Below are 19298 nucleotides of genomic sequence, written 5' to 3' on the forward strand. Positions count from 1 at the left end.
CTGATAAAAATCTACACAAACCAATAGAGTAATTGCATCTCAGTTATGATCACTTATTTATGATACCACAATTCTATCTTGATTTCCATCATTTGAACCAAATTCAACAGACTCTTTTTTGCTCAGTTCAATGGAAGGAACTTTCACAATAATTCTACTCTGGCATATCGTCAGTGAAAAACAAAGATGAAAAATAGATGGCCCCCATGTGCGTAGTAGTCCTGAGAGCAATAGCTGAGAAGCTTTTGTAATATAACCAACTGCAACTGACACCAGTGTTGATTAAATAAGCAGCAGCTACATCCTATTCCCTACACAACTTATTCTTAACAGCTTTGACAAGTTGATTAGTCTCTCTAGTATATTTTGACATGTTTCTGAAGGATGCCAAAGCAACAACTAAAGTGAGCAGTGTAGGGGTACACTCCCCAGCGAACGAAGAACATTTTAGGCAAAAAAAGCAGGAAACATCATTCCGGTCATTCCGATCATCACCTCGGCGGGCACGCAGCGGAGTCAGCTGCGTGCCCGCCAAACTGTCAAAGGTCTATTAAGGCCATTAATTAACAATTAAACTGATTCTCAGGGCTGCCTGTCCAACCTTAAGGTTGGCAGGCAGGTGATGAGCCCAGGTGGCCTTCACATTTTTCATGAAACCTCATCCACAAGTGGGATGAGGTTTCGTGAAGTGTTTATTAATTAAATTAAATGTGTTCTGAAATTTCATAAACATGTCCCAGCTCATGTGACAATGTTACATGAGGGGACATGTTGGAGTGCTTTTTAAAAATTTTTAGCAATGTTTTATTATTAAATTAATCTCCCTGAGGCAGCTTCGTGCGTGCACAAATAAGCGCAGGCCCTGACTCTCCCTCCTCCCCCGCCCGCACATGGAGCACTCAGTGCGTCTGGGTGTGCGTCACGCTAGGCGGGTCTTAATTGTCCCGTTCATGCAAAATGGCGGTGTGCCTGCTCCCGAACCACCCGCCCGACAGGGAGAAAATTCTCCCCATGAAGTTGGTTACAGCCCTCCACAACTACTGGCTTCACCATCATTTTACAGCCTGTAGCCTGCTGCTTTCATGTTCTGAATAACTCTGAATTTTTGAATTATTCTTTTCCAATTAAGACTAAAGTTGTACTGCCTGACAGTGTTTATTATACTAATGACTATCAACAGACTACAGAGACCCTAAAGGATGAAGGAATGAGTAAGCAAGCACTCAAGAGATAAAGATTAAAAAGGTCAGATGGATCTGCCTCAATTTTGAAAGCAATTAATTCTTTTTTATTTTGTCTCTTACAGATGGTAGAAGTTACTGAAACGGCCAATACACTAACTCATCAATATGCTCAGGTCATTCGGTTGGCATTTAATTGAACCATTTATTCCATGAAACTGATGGTATTTAATTGCTTAGAGTGTATTTGTGCCCGAGATTTCTGGAGTTTCACTTTATCATCTGCGTGTTGTGAAGTGGCAACTTCTCATTTTCCACAAATCTGTTCCATCAGCTTCCAGCACATTGTTGTCCCTTGCAGGAATCAGCTTGTGTAACTGTTAAATCAGTTTTAATGCACAGTACTCTATGATCTCTTCCCAATTCACCAGCATTTACATATTCTATGTTAGTTGACTATTTAGCATTATTTAAAACATGTTTTCTTGAAAAACGTGGCACAGCACCTCACATATGCAATGGCCGGAATTTTCCAGCACCTTCATGGCAGGATGCGCTGGGGGAGATTCGGTGACCCAGCCAAAAGCCCACTGACTTTCGGTTGGACTGGATGATGACAGCGGCGGGCTAGGCCGGAGAATGCCACCCAATGAGCCCTCAATAACCTCTTATTTGGTGAACCTTCATGTTTAAAATTCCTTGATACTTTTATTCTTGGTAGCAGTAGTCATGGTATGATCTTTTATTTTAATTATTGAGAGTGAAAGGGAAACAAACTGGATCTGACAAAGAGTGAACAGAAGAAGTGACAAAGACAGAGATGATGATAGCAAAAGCAAGCATAGAAACATATTTTCTGACCACAATGCAGCAGCCCTACTAGAGCTCAGCTGTATAGGGCAGAATCTCAACAGCCAAGGGAAGGCTAGTTTGGGTGTGTGGGGGAATTAAATTCTCTAAAAGTAACCTTGAGTCACAGGAAACCCCCTTAAAGCTGCCGATTAAGTAATTGCTAAATGCAAACAGGTCATTAACTCCTGTTTAAACCAAACATTCTGAATTTAACAGCCAGCACACCTATTTCCTGAGCATCTCACCAGCATCAACCAGCCATGTGCACCATTGTGAGTTCTTCTTCAGTAAAACTGACAGACTGGCAAGGCTTTGAACAATGAAACCGAAGAGTAGCAGTCATGACTAGCTGAGAGGCTGCTGCTCAAAGCACACCTTTTCAAAGAGTGCTTTTAATGCTTTGCAGGTGACTGCCAACTTCTTAGAAGCCATATCACCTATCTTGTCCTTAACCCACCTTCAACTACACTTCCCTGCTGTCAGCCTTCACAATGGCATGGGAGCAGCTATGCTGATCCCGCTTGCATCTCAGGTGAGGTACAAGAGGAGAAGTAACATCTACATCAGCAGCAGCAGAAGCAACACCAGCACCACCTGCCTGCTCTTCCACAGAGCTGAGGGATGGACACAGATACAGCTCGAAGGAGGGGTCCCATAACACAAAGTCTACAGGCAGAGGTCTACATTCAATGAGATAGGATTAATTAACAATCTCATAGTGAAGGCTCCCCTAAGTAGCAGTGATCATAATATGATTGAATTTTACATTCAGTTTGGAGGGAGAGAAGACTGGGTCTAACACTAGTATTTTAAACATAAATAAGGCAATTACGAGGGCATGAAAGCAGAACTAACGAAAGTGAACTGGCAATTTAGGCTAAGGGATAGGTCAATAGAGATCTGGTGGCAGTAATTTAAGATGATATTTCAGAATATGCAGAATAGATACATTCCAATAAGAAAGAAAAATTCCCCAGGGAAGGTTCCACCAGCTATGGTTAACTAAAAAAGTTAAAGATAGTATCAAACTTAAAGAAAAAGCATATAATTGTGCAAAGATGGGTGGCGGGTCAGAAAATTGGACAGAATATAAAAAACAGCAAGAATGACTAAAAGGTTAATAAGGAGAGAAAAATAAGAGTACGAGAGAAAGCTGGCTAGAAATAAAAACACAGGCAGTAAGTGTTTCTATAGATATTTTGAAAAGAGTTAAAGTGAGCATTGGTCCTATAGAAAGTAAGTGCGGGGAATTAATAATGGAAAATAAAGAGATGGCGGGGATGAATTGAACTGGCATTTTCCATCAGTCTTCACTATAGAGAATACAAGTAACACCCCAGAAATAGATGTAAATCACAAATTGGAATGGAGGGAGAAACTCAAGAACATTACAATCACCAGGGAAGTGGTACTCAGCAAATTATTGGAACTGTGGGCTGACAGGTTCCCGGGTCCTGTTGGATTTCATCCTAGCGTCTTAAAAGAAGTGGTTAGTGAGATAGTTCATTCATGGTTTTAATTTTCCAAAATTCACTTGATTCAAGGAAGGTTCCGTTGGATTGGAAAATAGCGAATGTAACTCCTTTATTCAAAAAGGGAGGGAGAGAGAAAACAGGAATCTATAGGCCTGTTAGTGTAACATGTGTTACTGGGAAGATATTAGAAGCTATTATTAAAGACATTACATCAGAGCATTTAGATAAATTCATGGCAATCGGGCAGTTAACATGGCTTTGTGAAAGGGAAATCATGTTTAACCAATTTATTGGAGTTTTTTGAAGAAGTAACAGATGCTGTGGATAAAGGGAACCAGTGGATTTACAGTATTTAGATTTCCAGATGGAATTTGATAAGGTGCCTCAACAAAGATTATTGTGGAATGAAAGCTCATGGTGTACATATTGGCATGGATAGAAGATTGGCTAGCTAACAGGAAAGAGTAAGCATAAATGGCTCATATTTTGGTTGGCAGGATGTGACAAGTGGTATGCCATAGAGTTCAGTGCCTCAATCTTTACAATTTATATGAAAGATTTGGATGAAGGGACCGAAGATATGGTTGCTAAATTTGCTGATGGCACCAAGGTAGGTAGAATAGTAAGTTTTGAAGAGGACGTAAAAAGGCTACAAAAGGATATAGATAGTTTAGGTGAATGTGCAAAGACCTGGCAAATGGAGTATAATGTAGGAAAATGTGAGGTTGTCCATTTTGGCAGCACAAATAGTAAAAAGGCATAATATCTAAACGGTGAGAACTTGCAATGTTCTAAGATGCAGAGGGATCTGGACATCCTAGTGCATGAATCGCTAAATGTTAGTATGCAGGTGCAACAAATAATTAGCAAAGCTAATATAATGTTATAAATTATTGCAAGGGGAATTGAATACAAGAGTAGGGAGGTTACGCTTCAGTTATACAGGGAATTGGTGAGACTACATCTGGAGTACTGTGTACAGTATTGGCCTCCTTATTTAAGGAAAGATATAAGTGCATTAGAAGCAGTTCAGAGAAGGTTTACTAGATTAATACCTGCAACGGGCGGGTTATCTAATGGGAAAAGGCTGGACAGGCTAGACCTTGTATCCACTGGAGCTAAGAAAAATAAAAGGCAACTTGATTGAAACATATAAAATCCTGAGGGGAATTTGCAGGATGAATGTGGAAAGGATATTTCTTCTTGTAGGAGAATCTAGAACTTGTATCACTGTTTCAAAATAGGGGTTCACGCATTTGGGATAGAGATGAGGAAAACTTTTTTCTCTCAGAGGGTTGAGAGACTTCGGAATTCTCTTATTCAAAAAGGTGGTTGAGGCAGAGTCCTTGAATATCTTTAAGGAGAGGTAGATAGATTCTTGATTAGCAAGGGGGTGAAAGATTATCGGGGGTAAGCAGGAATATGCGATTAAAATCAGATCAGCCCCGATCTTTTGAATGGCGGAGCTGGCTTGAGGGGCTGAGTGGCCTATTCCTACTCCTAATTCACATATATGTTTGCAGGAATAGCTCTCTCAATATGTCTGAGCATCAATTCCTCAGGAGGCTCAGGATTTCATGGCAGGTTGTTGCCAACACCTGCAACTTCCTCAAATAAGAACAGGGGGCCAGGTGGGTGTAAAGTGCCAGTGGCCAACAAGGTAACTATCATTGGAGGACAGCCCCCCTCACTCTTTGTGCCATGCACACCACCCCCTGCCTCACCCCCACATTTCCCCAAAGTTATGTGCTCTGTTCTCCTGCAAAGAGAGAAAGCAGGAAGTTATGAGTGTTCGCATCGGACTATGTGGAGAGGAGGGGAGGAAGGATAGCATTTGTGGAGGGTAACTGTGAAGAATGGGTGTCAGATGGCCCAATTGAGTGTGAGTGTTGGCTGTAGTTGCTGGAGCCTCAGGAATCCATGTTCAGTTGAGCCTGAACCCTGCCAGATCCCTCTAACTAAAGATCCTTCCTTTCATAAATTTGGCACATAATCCTGTTTGCCCTCTCAATTTTCAGGAAACCATGAAGCAGGATACTAATACCATAAAAGGAATGGCAAAGCCCATTCCAACAGCAACCAGGTTCCTGACCCATATAGGATCTACCATTTCACCAGAGCCTTTCAGTTTTAAATTCAGCCCTTAGGGTTGGATAAAATCATTTTAAACCTTGGTGCTGACATGTATTTCATACCTAAATGTACTTACCAATTCAGGGTTATTAGAAGTTTCTGATGTACAGTAATATTAAGCAAAAAATTACCTTTTAACTATCAAAGTCATTTAGATTTTAAAATTACCACATTGCTTAACTACAAATTAACAAAAATATACAAATCAAGATTACAGTTAAAATTTTAAAGCACAAACTAAAATATGAATGGAAAGATCTAGGGAAACAAAGCTATATACAAAAAAAGACTTCCAGTGGGAGGGGTAACAGAAAACATTTAATTTTGGGATACACTTGTTGAAAACAAAATGTAGTTATATTTTCAGATGTTTGTGTTTTCTGTTTTGGTCATACTTAATCACACATGATACAAAAGACAGGCCTGAGAAGACAACTCAAAATGAAAAACAATATTCAACAATCACCAGGCTCATTTTGCATTGCTTGGTTCACATAAAGCATCCCAAAAAAAACAGGTGCAAAGTAGAATTGATGCAACCCTTTGTCCTGAACAATTGTGCAAGCAAATTTCCTTCTATGGCTTTTTGGTGTTTGCATCTGACTATGCTTGAGAGGACGCAACATTGTAAATTATATGCAAATAAATGTCATAAGATACCTGTACTCAAATCTCACCCAATAGCACCAGGTGCAGTTCAGGAGTAAAGTTCTCTCAGAAAAATCTGGCGTTGAAAATTCCAGAGAAGTCACTTTAAACATCATTTGTCTTAAAGGGACAGTCTGGTAATTGCCAAGATTGATCTTTTGCATAGATATTGCTATAAAATTAAGGGCCATTCACAGCACCTACCAATAATAATCAGTAAAAGACCAAGCGTTTGTGTCAAAGAAGAATTACACCAGAAGTTCTAATTTGCCATGGGCTGCTGAATGATTTGCACTATTCTGCTGAAAACCTCGCTAGAAAGTCTCCACATTGTGTATCATAAAATTGCCAGAATTGTACAGTTCATGCAAATTAATCTCGCATCAGTCATTAAGGGCTGGTAACTCATGCTGTAAGATGCTTGTTAATGACATAATTTATGGTCTTGATAAGTCACTCAATCTTGGAGGCCCAGAAAGAGAACAATGAAACTATGTAGTCTCATTTCTGCAGGTAGTAAATTATTTCTGGTGTTTTATTTACTTTTATTTTGTTTCTTTTCTCTTTCGTGCTCTCTGAATTCATTCCTTCTTTTGCTCCTTTTTTCTCTTTCTGTATCTGATTTGACTCTAATTCATCACATTTCCTTCTCCTTTGTTCCCTCTGTTTCTTTAGCCTTGAATTTAATTGGTTAAGAGGATAGACCACTGGATCTGACATTCAGGAGGTCTGAGATGCTCTGTTGGCATCACTTTGCCTTATGAAATCACACTTCCATTTGCAGCACAAAAAGGTGAGACATAAAATGTAATCTATGGTGTTTGTTGTGAGATGCGCCACTCCAGCAATTTCTGGGCCTTTCACTTCGACTTCTTGAAAAATAAAATGACTGCTGCTTCAGTTTGTTGCACAATACTGTTAGTCCTTTACATTTAAGATGAAAGCAATGCTCAGTAATGTGTCCTGCCAACACCCCTTCCCACCTCATTTTGCCATATAGTTTATTTGGTATTTATTTGAATGGAAATAACAATAAAGCTCTGTAACAGCTGCTGAGGTTATTTTTTGAACATCTCCCAAGCTGGAAACACCTGTCGCCCTATCACACAGTAGATATCCCCTTTTCCATAGCCTTACAACTGTTAATTCTCACCTAGAATAATGGGAGAAGCATCATAGTCAGCAAAGTAGCCTCCTCGTATTCTTGCAGCAGCATTCATCGGACCCGTAATTAATGTCCTAGCTCTTTGTTGGTGCAACAGTGTCATCCAAGTACATGTTCTGCCAAGGCAAGCTGTAAAGCATCTGGACTGCAGCTTGGGGTGTTGCTATCATCCCAGCCACGGCACAACAGCACACACTCGTTCATAAGGTTAATACTGGAATCCTGGGAGAGCCAATTCTTCTGGCTGTGCCACAGAGCTTCAACCGTGCCTGCTCCTTTTAACAGTACTGATCCTTTTGAGACAGGGGATGCATCCTGACTTCCTCTTTTGTTTTCATGTTTGCAGGCAACAATGATCTCTGCCCCCAGACACACATGCAGATTTGAATGAGTCCTCAGAACGTATACGGGCAATCAGTTCCAGATCGAGCAGATTTCTGGTGCACTCTTCAATAACTGCTCCCAGATAATCCCCACATCATCTCCTTTGGTGTAAAAGTCAGCAGCAATGTCATACCCTCTGTCACTGGCTGAGCCAGCACAGAGAGACTCAAAGCTTATGGAGTCATAGAGGTCTACAGCACAGGAAAAGGCCCTTTGGCCCATCGCATCTGCACCTGCCAAACAAATACCTAACTATTCCAATCCCATTTTCCAGCACTAGGCCCATAGCCTTGTATGCCATGGTATCACAAATGCACATCCAAATACTTCTTAAATGTTACGAGGGTTTCTGCCTCTACCAATCTTTCAGGCAGTAAATTCCAGATTCCCACCACACTCTGGGTGAAACAATTCTTCCTCACATCACCTCTAAACCCTTGCCCCTTGCCTTAAATCTATGCCCCCTGGTTATTGATCCTTCCACCAAGGGGAAATGTTCCTTCCTGTCTACCCTCATAATTTTATACACCTCAAATCATGTCCCCCCTCAATCTCCTCTGCTCCAGGGAAAATAACCCCAGTCTATCCAATCTCTCCGCATAACTAAAACTCTCCAGCCCAGGCAACATCCTGGTAAATCTCCTCTGCACTCTCTCTAGTGCAATCACATCCTTCCTATATTGTGGATTCCAGAACTGCACACAATATTCTAGCTGTGGCCTAACCAGCATTTTATACAGTTCCAGCTTAAGCTCCCCGCTCTTGTATTCTATGCCTCGAATAATAAAGGCAAGTATCCCAAATGCCTTCTTAGCCACCTTATCTACCTGTCCGCTAGCTTAAGGGACCAGTGGACATGCACACCACGGTCCCTCTGATCCTCAGTAGTTCCCAGGGTCCTACCATTCATCGTGCATTCACGTGCCTTGTTTGTCCTCCCCAAGTGCATCACCTCACACTTATCCAGATTAAATTCCATTTGCCACTGATCAGCCCATCTGATCAGCCATGGACCCCTAAAAATTATTAGAAACAAACGGCCACGCTATCTGTGCTCTCCTCAGGTGTGAGCTAATTGAGATGTTTAAAATTATCAAAGCGGTTGGTAGGCTGGATAGAGAGATACCATTTCCTCTGATGGGGGAGCGTGGAGCGAGGTAGCTAGGCTGTTTGGATGTGATCAGGAAGCATTTTTTCCACACAAAACATGGTGGAATTCTGGAAATTTCTTCCCCACCAAAAGCTGTGGCGCTAGGTCAATTAAAAATTTCAAAACTGAGGCTGATAGATTTTTTTTAGGTAAACTTATTGAAAGATATGGGGAGAAAGATTTGCTCACAAAGCACTGCTTCAAGGCTTTGCTACATAGACCACATCCATTCCCCAGGGGTAGGCAGCACCATGGACCCCCATCTGCACAGCTCTCGTGGGTTTCTTCAATGATATCAATGAACCAGGCGGTTAAATGGAATTAAGAAAACGATTAGCCATGACCTATCTAAAGGGAAAACAGGTTTGAATGGCTGAATGTCTCCCTCCTTTTCTATGTTCAGGAAACAGGTGACAGGTGGACTGAACTGGATCGCTTCCTCCACCAAAAAAACTGACTTGGACATTAAGCCTCTAGTTTGTTTTAGAATAGTAATGATAGTTGCCTATCACTTTTAAAGCTTTTGTCAAAACAACTGTACCAGAATGGATAGTAACCACTAGTAGAAACAACCTGGCTACAGCATCTTAGCAACAATTAACTCACATATCAGAAAAGACCTTTGAGATCCATCTGACTGGTCCCATTATTTAGGAACCATCAAATCCCACACTATCTCTCTCATCCTAAAATATTTTGCACCAGGCACTTAAGTTTGCTGATACTGTCAACCCCTGCTACCTCTTTTGGCAATCCATTTCATACATTTACTACCACCACCACAACCACTCACATGCCCCCACCCGTGTAATATCTTTCAAGTTTGTAGATTGACATTTACCTTGTTTAAGCCTTTCAGCATTTTGCATAAATCAGGCATCTTCAGTGTAAACACCCTTAGCTTTAGCAGCCTCTCCTGATAACAGAGGTGTTTAATCCCAATTGTCTATTTAGCTGTCCTTCACTACCTCCTCTCCTATATCTTTGTTTATTATCTTTCAATAGAGGCTACAATTGTACACTATACTCTACATTGAGCTGGGCCATTGTTCTGGACAAAACCATCAATCTTAATCAAAATTATTTCCCCACGCTGTTATGTTACAGATGTACAAGCTTGATTTAAATTCATTAACAGCATTATTTCAAAAAGTGTTAATGATTCATATTATGGTTACACCTCAATTTGGAAGCTTTGAAGCTTGGTATGCTCAACTCTCAAGAGAGCAAAACATACCGGAAGTTTTTCACTAGATAGTCTCTTTTTCAAAACTAAATAGAGTTGTGTAGTCATCACAAATACACACTTCATTCCTCAATGACAGTAGTGTAAAATAAGAACGATTAAGTTACTAAGTGTTTCGTACGTCAAGCAATGTATTTTAAGAAATGAACCCACGCATGCATTTCAGCTGCATCTGCCAAGCATAAACAGATGGTTCCTTTGTTCTACACAGCTGATGCCCTTTTGCTTCAGCTATTTCACATGAAGATTTATAATCCATTTAAAATTCTATAATCACGTGAAATAAAATTGTGAATAAGAAAGAATTTTTATTCTGCATTTTAAACTCATAGAAACTATTCATTGTTTGAAGCATCTTGCCTGATAAAGGCCATATTTTTGGCTGCAAGTATGTTTATGGGAACAAAAGTGACAATGGCATCTGAAGGTAGCTGGCTGCAATGTCCCTTGAGGTAAATTTGAGCATTCAACAAAGGCAAAACAGCTAATATACAGGACAGATGTGCCCATTTAATACAGGGAATATCTGAATATCAAGATTAGATGTTCACCAGCAATAACTTGAATACAAACTATAAATGAGAAGCCTTGCTAGGACCTATTACAATTATTGCACAGATGATTGTAGCTCAAAAGCAGATAATACTGAGCAATAATTGTACAAAACTATGTTTGCAACTGTAATTATTCAGACTTGGTTAGCTATTAGACCCAAGTACTTCACGCACACCTCAATGTTGAGGGTATTGAAGTATAAAAGGGGGCTCTTTGGTCCATCATGTTTGTTGCAGATCTCTAACAGTGCAATCTAAACTAACACTGTTGCTGTCCACATAGCTCATGTCTTCCTATAGAACCCACAGAGGTTTAAGCACAAACAGGGCAACAAATTTGGTCAACAGATAAAAGACCTGTGCCTGTTTAGGTCTAGGGGCTCTGGTACTTCCAGTCCTGGGGCATTAACATGTCTTGAAGAAACCCTGGTGTTGGGTTAACTCCCAAGCAAGGCTAGCTGCTTGGAAAAGGAGAAGGGAATTTCGCCTCAAGGCCTTTTGAATCATGCTCCATCAAAAGAACCTGAGAAACTGCTTTATAGTGGCAAAAGCTCTCACAGTCCTTTCGTCACCAGCGATCTTTGAGGTACTTCTAAGATGCCCACAGACCTCCAGTTGCACAGGGGTCCAAGCGTTAACATTAACATCTCGTTTCTTGAGGCAGGAGGCTAGGAATTCTCTGCTGCTGCACTTGCGTCTCTGCAATGGGCCGGTACCTACTTCAAATTCGTGCCTCATCTCCCAAAGGGAGGCCTGGGAAATTCAAGGGTAACTTACTGGTGAAATAAGGCTCTATTACTTTTCCTTGAACACAGTATCTTTGAGATGGGCTCTCCCCTGGGGAAACAGTCACTTCACTCAGTCATTATGGACAAGGGAGAGATAGTAGGGTGATTCTGCCTTTCTCCACGTCTCAACTAACCGCAACAAGATGCAGCACTCCATTATTACAGTTTGCCAACCTGAAAATGATCCATTTATCCTGACTCTCCGCTTCCTGTTGGTTAGCCAATTCTCTATCAATGCTAATATATCACCCCAACACCATGAACTCTTATCTTGTGTAGTAGTCTTTTATGTGGCATCTGATCAAATGCCTTTTGGAAATCCAAAAACACTACATCTACTGGTACCCCTTTATCTATCATGCTTGTTACATCCTCACAGAACTATAATTTGACAAACACGATTTCCCTTTCACAAAACCATGTTGATTTTGCCTGATTGTATTTTGATTTTCTAAATGCCCTGCTACTTCCTTAATAATGGACTCTAGCATTTTCCCAATGACTGATCTTAGGTTAACTGGCCGATATTTTCCTGCTTTCTCTTTCGGTCTTTTCTTGTCCCTACCTTTGTGAATTAGAATACCTGAAAATGCTTGCAATAAATGTAAAGTACCTGAAGTAAGAGTGATTCAAAAGCGTGTACAAATCAAATTTTCACATTCATATTTGTTCATTCAAAGCAAAATTGTCTTGTTACAATAACAGAAAAGGAATGCTCAGTTTGGATATGCAAATGTCACAAAATAGAATAAAATACAAATATTGTAACAATTTTCATCCCTATTTTTGTAGCAATTGTAAATCACTGTCATTCATTGCTATTGGTTTGTTTCATTTTTATGTCTTACTTGCATTTGAAAAAAGGGAACTACAATGTTATGGAACATGTTCTAACTATGTTTAAGGAATGAAGTAATACTGAAAATTGGACTTGAAGGTTGTCCTGGGGTCTGCCAACACTGGTAGGGTAGAAATGGTTATTGGAGCTCTTAAGAACTTATGGGGTCAAAAAGCACAGGGGATGGAAGTCTTTCGATCAGGGAGTACTGGAAATGGTTTGAAGGGGGATGCTGCTGTGTGGGAGTACTTTGACAAGGTCCCATCATGCTTGGTGTCTCTGAAGTGGGAGAAGGTGTAGGGTAACTTCACCAACCCCCCTTCCACCCTATCTATTTCCCTTTCTGAATGCTCCCAGTGACAAGCATGAGATATAATTGTGGAATTTGGATTTGGGACCACCTGGAGTGTGGTCCAAAATCTCACCACAGTGTTAAGGGGTGCAGCATTATGAGGGATGAGGTGCTGGTTAAGTGAGAGGTTAGAAGGAAGATTTACAAGTTGCTGGAGTTAATGGGAAGGGGGTACAGAGATCTGGAAGCACTGATAGGGAGGGTTAATGTGTCAGGTTTTAGGGTGGAGTCAGAAATGACCTGTTGCCAAGTTCCTAAACACAGGCAGGACTATCTTTAGGTTCTTCAAGTAGTTCAGTATTAACAAAGGTGAAGTAAACATTTTTAAGTAATATAAAATATATTTTCCAGACCATGCCCAAAGGCTCCACATTACACTTCTTTCTAAGGGCAGTGGTGGATCAGGAACAAACAAGATAGTCTTTTAGTAGTACAGAAGAGTGTTGCTGAAAAAAGAGACATGTCAAAGCTTTCCATCTTGCACTCATCAGGACACTTCGCAAGAAAAGCAATATGAAGGGAAAACAATTTATGCTGTATGTGAAGACAGCGATTAGTTGGCAAGTGGACTCTGATTGTAGAGGCATTGCCAAGGTGAATGTACCAGTAATGGTGACTGACAGTTAACTACCAAGCATTGTTCAAAATTTAAACCAGGCAGCTTGACCCTGATTGGTCAAGGAATTGCCCTAAGGAATGAACCAGTGAATGGCTGTCACTTATTTTGTTTAGCTCAAACAGGCGCAATACGTGTACATGTTCTTTCTATCTGCAAAAGAACAGGACCCCTTATATTAACATATGTAGCTTCCAGTGCACACAAATGTGCCACACTGCGAGCCTGACTGACAATCTTAAATTGGTTGTCAGCGTATTTATAGTACACTGAGGATTATTTAGCAAATGTTGTCCAATTACAAAATCACATCTCATGTTGGACACTGTGTTTTGAAATTTGCAAGCATGGGATGGGTAGGTGCAGTCTGTACCTTTTTGTGAACAACAGTTGGGACATGTTGTTTGATACGATCCACCAGTCTTTGGGTTGTATGGCTTACATAACTAGCATCACACCGGCACTGAAATTCATATACTGCGTTACTCATTTGTGTGATAGGCAGACTGTCTTTTTGACTCAACGGCAGCACCCTGTTAGTGGTGAATACCACTCATGTTGCTACTGCATTATAGCAGCTTGAAATAGCTAGCTTCACCTGTTGCTCAAAGTTTTGAGATACCTTGCCCTTCCAGAGTATTCTGAGGTAGACTGGGCACTTTTCAGGGCTGAAAGTGACAGCTTTAGGACCATTCATGAGTTTGCGTGATATACAGTGTGAAATGATCTGATCAGGGCAGCCATTATCCTGCAGGATGTCTTTGATGCCCTTTATTTCAGCATCAACCTTGCATGGTGAGAAAATGGCTCAGGCCCTATTTACGAGGTTGCCGATTAGACAATCTTATAGCATGTGGAACTGTAAGAATGCCAAGATGTATACTGACCAGTGAAGGTAGGCTTGCAGTGGACCATGGCAGAGAATACCCTGAGAGATTTCTCAACTAGTATGTCAAGGAAGGGGAGTTCATTTGACTGCTCCATTTCAAAGGCGAATTTGAGCACAGGAATGAGCCCATTAAGACATGCGGGAAATTACTACACGCAGCTGTGGATATAAATATAGCAAATGTATCATCCACATATCACAAACATGTAAGGGGTAGGAGGCTAGGTGTCACTCCATCAAAGACACATTTCTCATGGAACCCAAAAAATGTTTGCAAGAGCTGGGCCTAGAGGGTATCCCATGACAACACTGAGTTGCCGAGTTCATAAGTTCAATGAATACTGATTCATGCAATGGTGGTAGGTCTAGATCACCATGATATAATGCTGCAGCACAAATATCTATGGATTCGTTAAGTGGAACATTGGTGAATAGGCTAGCAATGTCAAAGGAGCACATGGACACAGCATTGCTATCGATATGCAAGTCCTGTATGGCCTTCGCAAATGTGGAGGAGTCCTTCGCTGTGTATGTGGAAAACTTGCCCAAAACTGGTTGTAACAATTCACCCAACCATTTGGCCAATTTATGCTGTGCAGAACCGGTCATAGTTAAGATAGGGTGTAAAGCGACAAACCTAACAGAGAGACAGGAATAATCATCCTTAACTGGCATGACTATATCAACAAAAGGCACAACATTCTTAATGACAGATCCAAATTTGTATCCATTGGACCTGACGCTCAACAGCTCAAGCTTTCTTGCTCAAAAGTAAGCTAAAAAACACTTGCTGGGCTTGTGTAAGAGTGATGAACGACCGTGTGATATATATGACAGTGTTCATCCTCATGGATTGCAATGTCTGCGAGCCCATACAAAGCACTGGATCTCAATGCCAAATAGGAATGTCTAAAATTCATTTCACTCAACTCATTCCAAACTCTGCTCAAACAACACAACCATCAAATGAAAAAAAATATAGAAAAGGGTGTTCTAATCTTGATTACAGTGCAAAATGACATGATCTTTTACAGAAGGAACCAAAAATAATTTTAAAAAACTGGCATTCACCCACATGGAGTATTCAGAAGGGTATCATCCTAATAATTTATTATCCAGTTTCAATCATAGCTAGTTCATGTATATTTTCCTTGAGGGTGCTATTTTTTTTTTTTGAGGGGTGCTTTTTCAGGGGGGTGGTGTTTTTCATCACCACTGTGTTTTCTTTGAAGGCGTGGCGGTTTTCTCGAGGAGATGGTGATTTTGAAGTGGTGGTGTTTTTTTTTGAGGGTGTTGCTTTTTCAGTGTGCAGAAGTGTTAAGGTGTAGCTGTCCCCCCATGGACCTCAAAGGGTGCTAGAGTCTGAGTGCCAACTGTTAATGATGCCAGAGCTGGCCAAAGGGGTGAGCCCTGACTGCTTGGACAGAGCGCCATGTGGCTCGAGGGCCGTGACTCAGATGTTCCTCAGCTGGGGTTGGCCAGGCTGCAATGGCGCTGCAGGTAGAGAATGGACTAATCAATGCTCCTCTGTCCTTTCAGGGGAAGAGGAGCCATAACCAGAGAGGTCGCGTACAAGTAGAGGCCCGTCAAAACTGTTGCTGCTCACCAGATTCAAGCGAGATACTCTAGAGCTAGAGAGCCAGCATGCTCCATGTGCAACAGGGTGTGGAGAAGCGGGGGTGCCAGGCGATGGTAAGACTGCAGTGTACTGAGGTGAGAGTTTCGGATTTTGCAACCATTCTAGTGTAGTCTCTTCATTGAAGGGCGCTTCAAACCTGGCATCCCCATTGATCATGGGAAGACGATGGCACCATGTTGCAGGTCTTTACTGTCTCAACAGGGTGCCTGGCATGCACAGTGGCAGAGTGATGACTTTAACTAATGGTGTCTCCTTGTTCTTCCTTTTAGATTTGCCAGCACGCACTTGCTCTCTGGACCCCAAAAGGGCCACCCCTGATGCCGGAGGATGACGGGGCTTCATTTGCACCTACGTCACATCCGCTTTCTGAACCAGGCACCAGCACAGATACCAGCACCTCGGTGGTCAATAGATCAGAGGCTAGAATGTCGGTGCACATTGGGAAGGGCAATTCCCACTCACCTGAGGTGCAGACGGGGGCAGAAAGAGCACAGGACGCCAGCCATCGGAAGGCTGGGGGACCAGAGCTATGCTCAGTTGAAAGCTGATGATAAGCCTCTGGAGTCATCCATTAGGCGGCAGATGCCGGATGTCCAGCGAGATGTGCGGGAAGGTCAGGCAGAGATCCATGAGGGTTTGCGTGGCATGGTCTCCGTTGTGGAGGAGCCCATGCGGAGCATGAGTACTGCGTTGACCCTCATAGCCAAGGCACTGCCTCTTCCATTTAGAGAGCGGCGACTCTCATGGAGAAGCAGCTCCAGGGGCAGAATGAGGGGTCCCTGGGTTGTGCTCAGACCTGCAAGCCTCAGGTGGCCAGGTAATGACCTCAGGTGGTCAGTGTCAGTGTGGGAGATGGATAAGGTACCCAGTATCCCAGCTAGGTGCCTGTCCATCAATGATGAGTAGTGAGGTCTACAGCGACCTCACATTCGCACCTGAGCTGTTTGTCAACTCTGCGAGCTCCTCTCAGGGAGCTCTGGATGACGGCAGCAGATTCTCCCCTCTGCCAGTAACCATGGCATCTGATGAGGCTACAATAACTGGGAATATGCCAGCTATGGCAATGGCAGCTCCCTCCCATGTGGGGCTAGCACAGACTCAATTGGTCACAGGACGAGCGCCAAGGTCATCAAGGCCAACAAGACATCAAGAATCAGCAGGTTATCTCCAATGCCAGAGTGGCGGGGGGGCGCGCACAATCCGTACTCTGAAATGCATGTTAAAGGCACCATGAGCACCAGATGGACAATTCACGGGTGATTTTCTGTTCACTTACATTTGGTTTATATATCTGCTGGTGTAGACATCAACACCAATGATGGTAATATCATTATGCATTCAATATAACACTAGGTTTGCTTTTGTTCTGATGGTGTGAGAATGGTTCATTTTTTTTTTGTGCAGGGCACGCCAGTATGTAATGCTGGACATGAGTGGCTCTAAACTTTATTGCACAGGCATTGAGTGGACTTTGGGTTCAAATGAAATTGTCATTTCAGACATCCGTGATGGAGGTAGCAGCCCTGGCATGAGGTGGAAGCAGATCTTTGGCAGCTGAGCTGGGGGAGTGTTGGATCAAGGCATCCCTGGTGTCCCTGCCTCCCTGGAGGTTACCATGGTCTGCCTCCACACCCTCAGCATTCTCCTCACCATACTCATCACCTGTGGCCTGTGAATTGCCTCAAAATCCTCTTCCTCCAGTGGGTCCCCCCCCACCCCCCTTGTCAGTGCCAGATTGTGGAGAATGCAGCATGCATCAGTGACACCCGCTCTGGGGAGTATTGTAGTTCTCTCCCTGAACGGTCCATGCATCGGAAGAGCGTCTTCAGAAGACCTATGGTCCTCTCTATCACCGCCCTTGTGGAGGCATGATTCCTATTATAACGCTGCTCTGCCTCTGTTCTTGGGTGGCGCAGTGTGGTCTTAAGCCACCTTTTGGAATGGATAGTCCTTGTCACCCAGCAGCCATCCATCCAATTGGGCTGGAGCACTGAAAAGCGCCAGCACCTGGGAGTGTCTGAGGATGTAGGCATCATGGGAACTGCCTGGGTACCTTGCACAGACTTGCAGAATCTGCATCCTGTGATCACACTATTTGCACGTTCATGGAGTGGAAGCCCTTCCTGTTGACGAAGGCATCGGGCTCACCCGTTGGCGTCTTGATGGTCACATGTGTACAGTCGATGGCACTCTGGATGCGGGTGATCCCAGCAATCGCTGCAAAGCCACTGTGGTGCTCAGCCCAGCTGGCCTCATCCGTACGGTAAAGAATTAAGGTCAGTAACCGCCTGAACCGAGCTTCTGTCACCAGGTTGACGCAACTGTGGACTTCGGATTGAGAGGCTCCGCAAAGATCCCCCACTGAGCCCTGGAAAGAGCCGGAGGCATAGAAGTTGAGGGCCGCTGTGACCTTCAGAGACACTGGCATGGGGTGTCCAACCACACAGTCGGAGCTGATCTCAGGGCCAATCATCTGACAGATGGAGGTCACGGTCTCCCTTGAGAGGCGGAGCCTCCTTCGGCATTGCACCTCAGACATTGAGGTAGCTGCATCGCCGCCTGTAAACCGTAGCAGCAGGATAGTGGCATCTTATGCAGTCCTTTCCACCTTGCATTTCCTGCTGCCCTGAACCCCTTGTGCCTGCGCCTCTCCTCCCACAGGTCGCTCCCCTGGAAGCTGCATTGAGACACTTGGCCTCCTTCCCCTCTCTTCCTCCTCAGAGGAGGTGCCACCAGCAGAGAGCACAAGTTTCCCTGTTGCTAAGAAGCCGAACTCCAGCTGGATATCAATTTAAGAGTCTTTCTGGATGTTGTTATATATTGTTCTACACAATAGTGACAGACTGCAAAATGTCAGATGGTAAATCATGCAGTGTTCTGTGAGGGTTTGGACTTTCTCTGCGTAGTATCGCCAAAGAAAATTAATGCCAATTTACCTACTAAAAAAAGGCAAAACATTCAATGCATGGTAGCATGAAGACTTGTATTTTAGTAGTATGATGCCAATGCATCAGCATGTGCCTGGGTTGCTATGCAATGTCCACTACTTGCTGGGAATCAACCTGGTGATATGGGATACATTCTGATAATAAAGGCAAATGCCTGGGCAGATGCAATATGTTTCAAGTAACAATATTGATAGAATTGAAATGCAATGCCAGCTTGGTCACAGTAAAGGGATTTGTAATTAGGCCAGGGCACTACCGGTGCAATTGCACTACAAGTTCAGCTCAACGGTGAAGTGATTTTAGTTTTACAATACTGCTAAACCAATATAGTGCAAATCAGTCTTGAGGCTTGACTTGTGTCCTTGGAAAAGGCTCTTACACATTTCCTTTCTGCACCACTTGACTTCCTGTTGTCACATTTTTATGCGTTGAATTTGTAT

At 42.8% G+C, this 19298-nt stretch overlaps 1 protein-coding gene across 7 annotated transcripts in view; it reads right to left on the reverse strand.

Annotated features, from left to right (window-relative positions):
• Positions 1 to 19298, reverse strand: part of LOC121289434 (calcium/calmodulin-dependent protein kinase type II subunit delta) — a 346749-nt gene that overhangs the window by 149665 nt on the left and 177786 nt on the right. The window lies entirely within an intron of this gene.

The sequence above is a fragment of the Carcharodon carcharias genome, chromosome 1 (assembly GCF_017639515.1).
Source record: "Carcharodon carcharias isolate sCarCar2 chromosome 1, sCarCar2.pri, whole genome shotgun sequence".
Classification (NCBI taxonomy): Eukaryota; Metazoa; Chordata; class Chondrichthyes; order Lamniformes; family Lamnidae; genus Carcharodon; species Carcharodon carcharias.